General features: G+C 30.3%; 1 protein-coding gene across 8 annotated transcripts in view; it reads left to right on the forward strand.

The window, feature by feature from the left end:
- The window catches only part of LOC117179349 (nuclear receptor coactivator 3-like), a 316,751-nt gene that overhangs the window by 202,363 nt on the left and 100,603 nt on the right, over window positions 1-13,785 (forward strand). The gene's annotated exons all lie outside the window — the stretch shown is intronic.

Raw genomic sequence — 13,785 nt, forward strand, 5'->3', positions numbered from 1 at the left:
TCCTGTAAAAAAAAAAAACTGTCCCCTTTTCTCGATTTCCGCTTGAATGCAAACTGAAATAACAGAACCCAATATGAAAATCCAACTATGTATTTTTTACTGTAAAGATCATTCTTTTTAACAGAAAAGTTTAATATTATTTTTTCGATTCAGAATTGATCTTTTCCGGTTAAAAGTTCTACTATTTGGTTAAAAATGATTTTCTTTTAATTGAAAAGTCCACTATTATATGTTTTGTTTATAATTAATCTCTTTTGGTTGCAAATTTAATTATTTTATTGAAAGTTCAACTAATTTTTTAAAATTAATTTTTTCTCGAAAATTCATCTCTCACCTACTTGGTAAAAAATCATTTTTCTGGTTAAGAATTAACCTCTTTGGTCGAAACTTTAACTATTAAAAAATTTTCTTCTTAAATTTATATTTTTTAGTTGAATTTGTTTAGGTAGAAAGTTCAACGTGTGTGTGTGTGAAATTCTTTTTTTATGGAAAATCGAACTGCTTGGTAGAAGGCAGAACCACTTTATCTTGTATTGAAGATTCATCACTTTAATTGAAAATTCAACTACTCTTTTGGTGGAAATTTTTTCCGTTTTGGTAGAAAATTCAACTAACCAAAAGATTCTTTAATATTCGTACAAGTCACTATTTTCTGTGGGTGTATTTAAAATTAATTTGGTATTTATATTTATTAAATATTAAGTACGCACATTAGTATTTGCTCACACTTATCCAGAGGGGATTTTACGCTGTAGAATAAACTTCATTCCTTTCAGGCAGAGGAGGAAAATGCGATCGATCTTTTTGCCAGGCCTTGAGTAAGAGACGAGTTTCCACATTGCGTTAAATTTTGGTTGCGTTCGAAGAATATTTTAGTGTTTTATACCGAATTTATATCAGAATGTAGTGTGGACATTTAAAAAAAATCGACTTTTTATTCATGCGAAATATAACGTTCGAGGACTATGAGAAAATATTAAACAGTTCTCGATTGAGTTTAGCGATCGTGGCTCGTTGCCATGGCGACTTTTCTTCTCTCGTTGAGACGGCATTTTTGCAGGTATCCTTGAATCTTCTCTCTGAGGAGAAAAAATTTTTCTGCAGTTTTTTCAAAAGTCAATACAGGGACTTCCCCGATTTCCCTGCGATTCGCCGTTTTCTTATACTTTTGAAAAACATCCTATTTTCCATTTTTCTCTTTAAATATACGATATTTAATAAATACAATAATAATACAATCATAATACAATATTTATATAATAATAAGAAATTCAGAAATAATAAAGAAAATACAATATTGGAATTACACGGGAAACTCTCTGAAATTGGTAAATACAAGTATATATAAGAATTGTAATAACAATGGTTCGTTTTAAATGTACAGAATAATTCTATTTAAAACTAGAATATGCTACCGCGTCTAATGATAGTTAATTTTTGTCAATTTACAAAAATATTTATATTAATTACTATGGTTTAATTAAAAAAGACAACATTTAATTTCCAAGGATCTAAGTTATTATATTTTTTTAAATTCTCTACTGACAGTAATCATTAAAAAGTCATTGCTTCTTTTTTTTTCATGTAAATATTAATGTTTAATTTTTCGCCTATTATTCTCATTTTTTTGTTGAAAAAATGATCCTCTTCTTCCTTTTTTGAGCTCCTGTGCAGTGATCTCTAAAACTAAAAACGCATCTTTATGATGAAAGTCATCTTTTCGTATTTTTGGTTAAAAATTCATATTTTCGTTAAAAAAAATTAAAAAGGTTTGTCCGCCTTTTCGGCTTATTTACAAATTCTACTGCTTGGTTGTAAATGTAATAATTTTTTTAGTTTAACATTATTTTTTTTAACTGAAAACGTAATTTTTGTTAAAAAATATGAAAATGGATCCTTTTTTAGTTGAAAATTCACGTTTTTGGTTGAAAACAAAACTTCTTGGGTTGAAATTGCATCTTTTTTGGTTAAAAATAGAACTGTTTTAATAAAAATTAATTCTTATTAATTGAAGATTCATCTCTTTGATTGAAAATTTATTTATTTTGCGGGAAATAAACTGAAGATTGGAAAGTCATATTTTAGAGTTTTGTAGAAAAGGCGTCTTTATGGTTTGAAAATTCAACAAGTTGGTCAAAAATTTATTTTTTTTAAAGATAAGTCTTTTTTATTTTTAGTAGGAAAATTAAATTGGTAGTTCTTTCTTGGCAGATACTTCATTTCTTGAAAATTGATCTTTTATTGTTGAAAATTCATTTATTTGATTAAAAACTCGTCTACTTTTCTTTTTGGCTTTTCAATTTAATCATTTGGTTGAAAAGGCTATTACAACAATTAAATTTTCAGTGGAAAATACTGTCAATACTTTTTCAAGTTTAATCTTTTTGTTTATTAAAAATTCGACTACTTGGTTGAAATATTAACTTTGTAGGTTGGAAATTCAACAATGTTGTTAAAAAATCGTATCTTTTGTTTTAAGGTTCAACTATTTGGTTGTAAATGAGACTGTGTGGTAAAAATTGTCATTTTTTAACAATTGAACTCTATTTTATTGAAAATGCATCTTTCTTATAGAAAATTAAATTTTTTGTTGAAATGTCATCTTTTTTTGGTTTAAAAGTCAACTGTTTTTTTTAACTATTCTACTTTCTAACTTGAAAACTGAACTGTTTTGTTGAAATTTCCTAATGTTTTTTCGGTTTCAATTTCAACTATTTTCGTGCAAAATTACTTAATTTCCACTGTGTTAAGATCATTTTGCGGCTATGAAGTCTGCCATTCTCTAAAAGGAAAATAATCAGTAATAATCATTAGAATTGAGGAGTTGTAGTTTTCGATTCTATTTGATGGCCAGATTAGCATTCGATGACCAGAATAGCATCCTAAAGATATCGTTTCATTGCATTTTGCGATGCATATATCTTCTGAAAACATTAAAAAAGTGGCCTTAATAATTTGTGTGGGTCATATGCTAACTTAAAAGTTTTTTTCATTTGCAAACATATAATTGAATAGCTTCATCACCAGCTGCTCTATCTAATGTTCTCTAGTTACGCTGATTAGACGACAATCTTTCTCAGAACAAATCCTTTCTTGGCGATTACTTTTTATCGAAGCTGCTGAGAGCTTGTTAATTTTCTTCCACTTCGCGTTATATAAAATATTTAATAAAGATCTACAGTCAAGTGTCTCAAGAGGAGGGAAAACAATATTCCCTTGTAATTTTTCTAATGGGTACTATGTCCTCTTCATGGTACTTGTTTTACAATTAAGAATTTTTTATTTGTCCTTATAGCTATTTTTAGATAATGATTGCTTCAGAATCTTTTTTTCTCTCATGAACGTTTGAAATTTCGAATCGTCACTGATTAGAATTCTTGATACATACCGGATGAATCTTCGGATTATGAGAGACTTTTCTTTGGCCAAATTCAGATTTTTAAAAAAATGTGATTGTAGAGATCGCAGTAGGTCCTCTTTATTACTTCTTAAATCATTAACCGCAATTCGAGGCATTATAAAATAAGACGCTTTAAAAGAGATTTTTTTATACCGAATTCAAATATTTCCTAAAAAATGTATTTTCTGATTTTATGGATGAATTTTTAATCAATTAGTTGAATTTTAAACCAAGAAAATAAATTTTCAAACAACACAGTTTAGTTCTCGACTACAAATGTATTAGCTAATATTTCAACCAAACTGTTGACTTTTCAAACCAAAAAGACAAAATTTCTACAAAGACGTTGAATTTTCGTAACAAAAATATGAATTTTCAATAGATAACGACGAATTTTATATAAAATAGGTACGTTTTTAACTAAAGTGATGATCAGTAATCTTTAGTCAAAAACATGAATGTTCCATGAAATAATTAAGTTTTAGCCAAGTAGTTGAATTTTCAACCAAAAAGCCTGTTTTAATTTTAATTAAAAACATATGAAATCATAAAAAAACAACGAAATTTTAATAAAATAGTTGAAATTTGAACCAATAAAGATCAAATTTCAACTAAAAGAAATGAATTTTCAAACCAAGAAGAATAAATTTGTAACTAACAAATATTTTTTAGGCGAGAAATAAAAAAAATTAACAAAATTGTAGATATTTTAGGTCAAAAAGGCGAAGTTTCTACAAAATAGTTGAATTTTGAAACCGAAATTAGGAATTCTCAACAAAAAAGTTCATTTTTAATCCAATTTCAACAAAACAGTTGTATCTCACAAAAATTCTGGAATTTTACAGTCAATTTGCTTAAATTCATATTTTCTTTTTGATATTTCGACGGTTTTTTACCAAAAAAAATTTGTTAGATAATTCGTCTTTTTGTGTTGAAAATTCATCTCTTTTTGTAGAAATTCAACTATTTGGCTTCAAAATTTAATTTTTTGTTTGAAAATGAACTTATTTATTGAAAATTCATGTTTTCAGGTTGAAATTTCAACTTTTCTTTTGAAAATCTTATTTTTTGGTCAAAAATTGGAAAAATTAGTTGATTTTCTTTTCTTTCTTGGCTGCAATTTTTTTCTTACAGCTAAAAATTCAGCTGTTTTGTAGAAAGTTCGTCTTTTTGGCTTGTAAGTTCCACTATTTGCTTGAAAATGAACTTTTTTGTTGAAAATTGAACTGTTCGTTTAAAAATTACTTGTTTGTTGTAAATTCAGCTATTACATTTAAAATTCATCTTTACTGTTAAAAAATGCAGCCTATTTCGACCTAATATTCAGAAATGAAAAGCGTGTAATATATTTAATTTAATATTATAATTTATTGCCCTATTTTAATGAAAAAATCATTCTATTTCCCCTATTTTGTGAGCATTTTAGGCTGTGAAGTCCGTAAATCTTCTACAGGCCCATAAGTTAGGCCAAAACTATTAGTGTAAGACAATAAAACGCATTTCCGAAATTTGACACATACGCCCTTATTCAGGTCATGAAATAAAAAAAAAATGGGAAGAATCGCTCTATATATTCTTACGTTAGTGCAAGATTGTAAGGTGTTATTAGATTTTGTGAAAGTGTGTTCCCGACATTGATCGCATTCCACGATAGTTTTGAACTTCAGTGGTGAAACTGTGTCAGCGTAATACTCGCTGAGCAATCGAGAGGCTCGAGCAACGCTGGAAGGAGATGCAATTTTTCCCAGTGTTCGAGAAAAGTGAAATGTGTTGTACAATGCAACATATTGTGCCGTTTTGATGACCCGATCATGAGTTATCGCCTCATAAAGTACTCGGAGTGGCACAGCATAACGCTTCGACCCTGGAAGTACTTGAGCTGTCGCCGCAGGAGTTGCACGCGTTATTCGTGATTGGCTCATTTGATGACCCAATCTATATTCGCTATTTTATGTTCAAGGCTTCATTTTTGAAGGCCCAGGCTAAATCCGCTGGTGAAAAAAAGTACTGGTATTTTTTTAATTCTCAGGTGTCTTCACTTTTAATTATTTAGTTATGAATGCAACTGTTGTTTATAAATTGTTTTAGTCAAAAATTCAACAGTTTTGTTAAATATTCGTGTTTTTGCAACATATTGTTCCGCCTTGATGACTCGATTATGAGTGATTGCCTTATAAAGTGCTCGGAGAGGAATAGCATACGTGTCGACCCTGGAGGTACTTGAGTTGTCGCTGCAGGAGTTACAACCGCTATCCATGATTGGGTCATCATGATGGCACAAATCTCTATTGCCTATTCTTTATTTATGGTCAAGGTTTTATTTTCGAAGACCAGGCTAATTCACTGCTAAAACAAAAGTACCAGAATTTTTTTAATTCACAGGTTTCGTCACTTATAACCTTTAGGTTTGGTCTTGTTTTAATTTTTGGACTAATATGGACCTGAGGTCTCACAGACCACTGTAGTTATTTCTAATTAAACAAGTAAAGATTTTTGTTATCTAACTTATACAAATATATAAAGGAGACATTGGAACAACTAAGAAATTATTCAATTGAGACCGCACGACCCTACTAATTTCATAATCGCGACGTGTAATTTTTTTGGGTCGGCCGGTTGTAAATAAAACATTTGGGTTATAAATTTAAATATTTGTTTGAAACTTTAATGATTTTCTGGAAAAATTAACTCCATTGTTAGAAACTAATCTTTTTTGGTCGAAAATTTAACTGTTTTGTTAAAAATTAATGTTTGGATAGAAACTTCATCTTTTTGGTTAAAAATTCAATTATTTGATTAAAGATTATACTATTTTGTTCAAAATTAATTTCTTCCGCGAAATATTATGCCATTTAGATGACCTGATCATCAGTTATCGCCTCATTAAGTACTCGAGAGGGACATCATAACACGTCGACCCAGAGGTACTTGAGCCGATACTACATGCGCTAACCGTGATTGGGTCATTTCATGACCCAATCTCTATTCTCTATTTTATGTTCAAAGCTTTATTTTTTAAGGCCCAGCCTTTTTTTATCCTCCGGTGTCGTCAGTTTTAATGATTTAGTTGCAATTGCAATTTTTTGCTTGATAATTATTTTTCTTTAAATTCAGCCATTTGATTAGAAATTCATCTTTTTGGTAGAAAATTCAACTATTTGGTTAAAAATTCGCCCCTTTTGCAATATATTGAACTATGTAAACCTGACAGCACCACGTCATCAAATCATGATGTCACCTATTTCATAATTAAGGGCTCATTCCGGCTCCAGGAATCCATTTAAACCACTTTCCTACCTTCATAATTAAAAAAGGGCCGCAAAGGGACAAAAACATAATATTCGATTTTTCTTCTTAACATTAATATGGGCCTATTTAGACAGTGGTCGGCATGCTCGTGACCAAGTCAGGCTACCCTGACTGGGCTGACCAACGACCTATTTTCTGGTCAGGTACCTGCGAGCTTGGACAGACCATCCTTTTTTTCATGGTTCCTTTGTTGAAAAATGGGAACAAATTTGAGATTAAAAAATTCTTAATTTTGCAATCAGTGATTTGAAAGTAATATATTTGGAATCTGCGTATTTTTCCGATTCCAAAGACATGTAATTTGTCTATAATGGTTCAAAATTTGAGAAGTATTTAGTATTAAATTGAATATTAAGCTGAAATTTCTTGATATTAAACTCCGTCAAATATTCAACTTTTTTAGGCAATTTATATATCATTGGAATCGACAAAATTCGTAGATGCTGATTATGCCGTTTTCAAATCGCTAGCTGAAATATTAAAGGTTTTTAAAGTTCCTTACTTTGACATGCCTGTAGACAAAAGACCCCTCCTGGAGTAAGCTCACTCACACTGAGGTCCATGAATATACCGAAAAGTAGTAGAAAAAATTAAGTAGGGGCTGGCCTGACCGGGCGATCGTCTTTTCATCCACGGCTACCTGCGAAACCTTCCCCTTCCACTGCACAACGACACTACCCCTCACTGAATTCGAAGTTACTTCAGGCCCTCGATGTTGTGTCCCCCATAAATATAATGCCTTTGTCTTTCAAATTACTCATTTCCTCGCCATTTTCACGTCTATACATTGATTAAAAATTTTAATAGGCCGACGAAATCCCTGGCATTTTTACGCGTTTGAGAATATAATCGTTAATATAGGTAGATTCTCAACAATTTCAATTAGAATATTGAATTTTCATAATCTCCCCATTGAGTTAATGAAGTGAGTCAAAAGGAATTTTCTATTGTTTTTTTTTCGTTGGTAAAGCCGTTGAAAATTGTACTTTTCAAAGATTGATCAAAACTCACTGACGAGGGCCACGATTGTGGGCCGAAATGTGTGAAACAACTTAATTGATATCAATTCACCTGACCCTAAAGCGAACAACGTACATCAACAATTTCTAATAAATAATAACTTCCTGAAACACTTACGTTTGTTAACTTAAGTTAATTATTATCTGATTATAATTTAAAAGTGGAACAAAAGTGAAATTTTGTAGAAAAAACTGCAGCGTACGAGAATTATTGCAAAATAATATTTTTATAAATAATAATAATAACTTGTTCAAACATTTACTTTTGTGAACTTGAAACAATTATTAATCCACCATAACTTAAAAAGTGGAAAATTGTATCATTTATCGTCCAAAAATGTTCATATATCATATTTATACTTTATTAGATTAGAATTAATCTAATTTTTCTATATTTCTATTATTTTCTTGGACATACTTATATATTTCATATAGAAATAGATATAAGTTGGAAGACAAAGGGATTATCTCCACAGGGGACATCGCATCGAGGGCCTGGAGCAACTTCGAATCCAGTGAGGGGTAGTGTCGATGGGCGATCGTCTTTTCCTCTACGGCTACCTGCGCAATCTTCCCCTTCCACTGCGCAACGACACTACCCCGCACTGAATTCGAAGTTGCTTCAGGCCCTCGGTGTGATGTCCCCCATAAATATAATGCCTTTGTCTATCAAAGTACCCATTTCCTCGCCATTGAGTTAATCAATAGATTTTCAATAAATTTGCTATTGTTTTTTCGTTGGTAAAGCTGTTGAAAATTTAAGAAAAAACCGTATTCTTTGAAAATTATTAAAAGAGAATATTAATAAATATAATGATAACTTAATAATCACTGGGGGATTTTATTGACCTTCGAAACTTAGTTTTATAGAAATTGTTGATGTACATTGTTGGCTTTAGAGTGAGGTGAATCGAAAAAAAATTGAGTTGTTTCAAACGTTTGCGCACATAATGGCGATCCTTATCAGCGAGTTTTCCAAAATCTGTGAAAAGTACATAATTTCTTGCAGGCATGCTCTTTTACAATTGAGAGTATTATTCTTAAAAAATAAATCTTTTAAAGAAGAACAACTAATGAAAAAATAATTAGAATGTAGTAGGAAACTTTTGTAACAAAATTAAAAAAAAATATTTTTAAAGTTTTCAGAAAACACTGCAGTCGAACAACTCTTTAAATTTATTTTTTAGCGATTTATATTAAATTCAATTTCTTTATTAGCTTTTTGTGTATAAGAGAAATAGTTTTAATTAATTAATTTTTGTGGTATTATGAGGAATTATATCTGTGAAAGTGAAATGTTTTGTTACTCTTCAAAGTCGCACTGCAATAAAAATACAATATTAAAAAAAAAACTTTCTATCTAAATAATTATTCAAATATTGATAACAAGAGATATTTCCGGTTTCACTCGTGTAAAAAACTACGAATTTTGCCAACGTTTCGTGAACATTGCAGTTCACGAAACGTTGGCAAAATTCGTAGTTCTTTACACGAGTGTAACCCGAAATATCTCTTGTTATCAAAATGAATCATCGTGAAAGCATTAAATCTATTATTCAAATATTCTTTAAAAACTTTTCTTTTCCTCATACCAACGAAAAGTTGAAGCCAATTTTGTGCACAGTAGTAGGAATACAGATTGTCGAGGAACATTGTATACTTAAACAAATGGTTCCTCGATTTTTTATATACAGATTTTTCCTTAACAAAGTTTTGTATCTCTTTAAATTTTTTAATTTAAAATTTTCAAAATGTTTATCATTTCAATTTTTAAAATTGAAATGTACTGAGTTTCCTGTTTTAAAATTATTTCCGTGAAAGAAAACATTTCCAAAACCACACTTTAGTTTAAAATAAATTTGTAAAAAATAATATTATAGTTATATAATTATATATTTCTGCTTTTAAATTTAAACATTGTATCTAAAGAATTCGTGAAAATAGGAAATAAATGTTCTTTTATCATAATAATTATTTTTGTAAAAGTAACACAAATTGTTCGCCTTTCAAAACTAATTTTTTGTCGATAAGAAAAAGAACATTTTTGAAAGAATATTTAAATAATTATTCAACTACAAAGTTGTTTATAATTTCATATGTTTACTGCAAGGCAATTTTCAAGGGAATGCAATGTTTTCTGACAACTTAAAAAAAAGTTGTTAAACAATTTTACTTCTACATTGTAATTTTTTTCATCATTGTTGTATTTCGTTAAGACATTGTTTTAATTATACTGAAAGCTTTATCCATAGTCATTAATAAAATAAAATAAAATTTTAATTTTAAGTTAAAGAATGTATATAATTTAAAAACTGAGATATTAACCAAAGAATAACACTTCCAATTGTAAAACTGTGTACCTACACAGCCAACGATGGATTTTACTACTTAGCCCTTTTTATAAAATATGCCACAGTGTTGCCAGCTTTACTTCAAACCAACAAGACTATTCGAGGAATCGGTCAAAAAATGAGTATATCAAATTCCCCTTTTTTCAGGAGTTTCCGGTTCATTTCAGGCTCGAGATATCCCTTCGAACCACTGCCCTACCTTCAAAATTTAAAAAGGGCTACGAAGGGCGAAGGTATAAAATATACATTTTTGAATTCTCTTCCTAGCATTAATAAGGGATAAAATACATATATTTTAAATATATTGTTGACTGGAAGCGGTCAGATTTTTCGATTGCCCTTTTTTCTAATATATGGTATTGTGGCATCTAAAACGTTGCAAAAATACTTAAAGGAAACAATTAAATCCATTGTTTACCCCGGAATAATTTAGGGCTCATTAAGGACTGATTTGGGTCCGCAGTCCCAAATTTAGGTCTACATTGTTTAGAATAATAATCATAATAATAGAATTTTAAATTTTTGACCGCGGGCTCAAATAAGTCCATAATGCCCCCTAATTTATGCAAGGGAAAAGAATTTCCGATCAACAATATTACAGGAGCCTTAAATGAAAAAGGTTATCATTCTTAGAATGTTCATCAAAGGAATGTACTGTATAAATAATAAGAAAGAAATATAACAATCTGATGATGCAAAAGTAAAGTATAGTGGCCCTTTTTCAATGTTGAAGGTAGGGTAGTGGTTCAAAGGAATATCTCAAGCAGGAAATGAGCCGGAAATTCCTGAAAAAAGGGTAATTTGATATAATCATTTTTTGACCGATTCCGCAAGTGCTGCTGCTAGCTTGAAGTAAAGCTGACAGCACTGTGGCATATTTTATAAAAAGGGTTAAGTAGTAAAATCCATCGTTGGATAGAAAGTGAGCCCTAAGTAGTCCCTTATTAATGCTAGAAAGAGAATTCAAAAATTTATATTTTGTACCCTTGCCCTTCGCGGCCCTTTTTTATTTATTAAGGCAGGGCAGAGGTTTGAAGGGATTCCTGGAGGCGGAAATTCCTGTAAAAAGGAGAATTTCATATCATCATTTTTGATCAATTCCTTGAGTGGCGCTGCTGGCTTGAAGTAAAGCTGGCAGTGCCATGCATATTTAAAAAAAAATTAAGAGCTGAAAATTCGGCAATCGGGCATTAACTTAGACCTAAATGAGCCCTTAATTATGAAATAGAAGACATCATGATTTGATGACCTGGTGCTGTCAGGTTTACATAGCTAATATATTGTACCGCTTCGGTGACCCTATCAAGAGTTATTGCCTCAGAAAGTACTCAGAGAGGCATAGCATTGCGTCGACCCTGGAGGTACTTGAGCGATGACCCAATCTCTATGGTCTATTCTCTATTTTATGGCCATGGCTTCACTTTTGAAGGCCCACGCTAAACTACTTCTAAAACAAAAGTATCGTCATTTTTTTATTTTCATAGGTATCTTCACTTTTAACGTAATCATAAAAGCATTACAAACCTCTGCAAAAAAACGACGAAATGAGGACAAAAATTCAATGAAATTGTGGAATAATTAACTAGTTTATATGTCACAGACTTTAAATGAAAATAAATGCCTACTGTTGACAGCAAAAGATAAAACTCGTTTCGCTAACTGGGACATAAAGTATGTATTCAAATACACCGTTACAATTTCGCGTTTGTCGGTTGTACTTTTTCGATGTATAATTTTAGACTTCACACTCTTTTACCTATTTCGCCTTTTTGAAGAATTCCTTTTTTTTTGCTCCTGTTTTCAAGAGAATCCAACTATTTTTTGGCGAAAGTTAATTCTTCTGAATTGTAAGGCCTATACTATTATATTTTTGGTTCCGAATTTATCCTTTGGTTCTAAATTCTACTACTTGGTTGAAAATTGCACCACTGTGATAAAAATTAATTTATTGGTTATATTATAGATAGAAATATTGTGTTAAAAGTTTTTATTTTATTTGAAAAATAATTTTTTCAGTTGAAAATTTAATAAAACCATTTTTTGTTGAAAATTGATCGTTTTTAGTTGTGAATTCAACTATTAAATTTGTAATTGAGAATTCATCTTTTTTGGTTGAAAATTCATCTATTTGTTTGAAAGTTGAGCTGCTTTTTTAGAGATTAGAGAATTCCATTTATTGGTTTACAAATTCAACAGTTTAATTGGAATTGTTTCTCTCTTTTGACTGAAAAATCTTTCTTGGTTGAAAATTCGTCTTCTTGTTTTAAAGATACAACTCATCTGTTCAAAATTTATCTGTTTTAATTGGAACTTCAACTATTTTATTGATTTTTCAACTACTTAGTTAAAAATATGTCTTTGTAGCGTGAAAATTCAACTATTCTATGACAAGTTCTTTTTTTTTATTCGAAAATTTAACTGTTTTGATGAATATTTGTCTTGTTGGGTAGAAAATTCGTTTTTATTATTGACATCAACCGTTTTTTATCCAAGATTAATCTTGTTTATTTCTGTTTATTTCTTGTTTTGCTGAACATTCTTTTTTTTTGTGAAAATTCGTCTTTTTTGTTTAAACTTCATCTTTGTAGATAGAAAATTTAACTATATTGTTGAAAATTTGACCCTTTTGTTTGGCAATTCAATTATTTGTTTGTAAATGTAACAGTTTGGTTGATAATTAATTTTTGAACATTTGTTTTTTTGGAAGGAAAGTTCCATCTTTTTGGTTGAAAATTCAACTATTTTATTCAAAATACATCCTAATTTTCCATTAATCGTAAGTTCCACGAAATTCAAAGAGCTTGTGCCAAAGTGTTTTCAAAACGAAAAATTCTCGCCGATTAATTTATTGGTTTAGAAGCCGAACCGGGATTCTGCGAAAATTGGCAATTTCGTAACACGATTTGCAGCGACAATTGCTTGTATCCTTTTCAGCAATGCTCTTCCTCTTACGCAGCTTGGAGTGCGGCGGAAAGGCGTGAATGATAAATGGGCATGAAAGCTATAAGTCGAGGAAAGAGAATTTCGAAATTATTGGTTCAGACCATTTGGAGAAAAGACAAAATTGAGTCGCACCGCTGATCCCATTTCGGGCAGTACTTCCAATCCCTCAAAAGTGAGTTTATTTGATGAGGTTCACGAAATTAAGACCAATCCATAATTTTTGACGTGTGGCACAAAAATAAATCATCCAGATAATTGGCGTATTTTCAGCTAAAAGAATCCAGTTGAATACTACAACTTGAAGCTATAAATACGATATTCAAAAATATAGTTTTTATGATCTTTTGAAATCGAGAGCAAGGTTACTTCGGGGGTCGAATCTCAAGTTTTTTAAAAATTGACTGAACTGAATTCATTCCTTATTTTTGGAATGAAGAGCAAAAAGTTAACTTATTTGCACATCTGCTAGTGAGATTCATGTTAATATCTAGTCATAATTTGCACCCTCCTCTTCTAAAGCTTTAAAAGTTTCTCAGTACTTTGTCTAATTTACGATTTAGTATTCATCAAATAAAAAACTTTCAACTTACCGTATTTTCTTGAATACACATATCTTAGTGCATTACAGTAGACACTAATTTCATTTACGAGTTGGTATTCAATAAAAACCCTTTCTGTTACCTTATGTTATTAGATAGGAACACATTAAAAGTAGATTGTATCGAACGCTAATTTTATTTACGATTTGGTATTTATTAACCTT

Source organism: Belonocnema kinseyi, chromosome 9 (genome assembly GCF_010883055.1).
Source record: "Belonocnema kinseyi isolate 2016_QV_RU_SX_M_011 chromosome 9, B_treatae_v1, whole genome shotgun sequence".
NCBI classification, from domain to species: Eukaryota; Metazoa; Arthropoda; class Insecta; order Hymenoptera; family Cynipidae; genus Belonocnema; species Belonocnema kinseyi.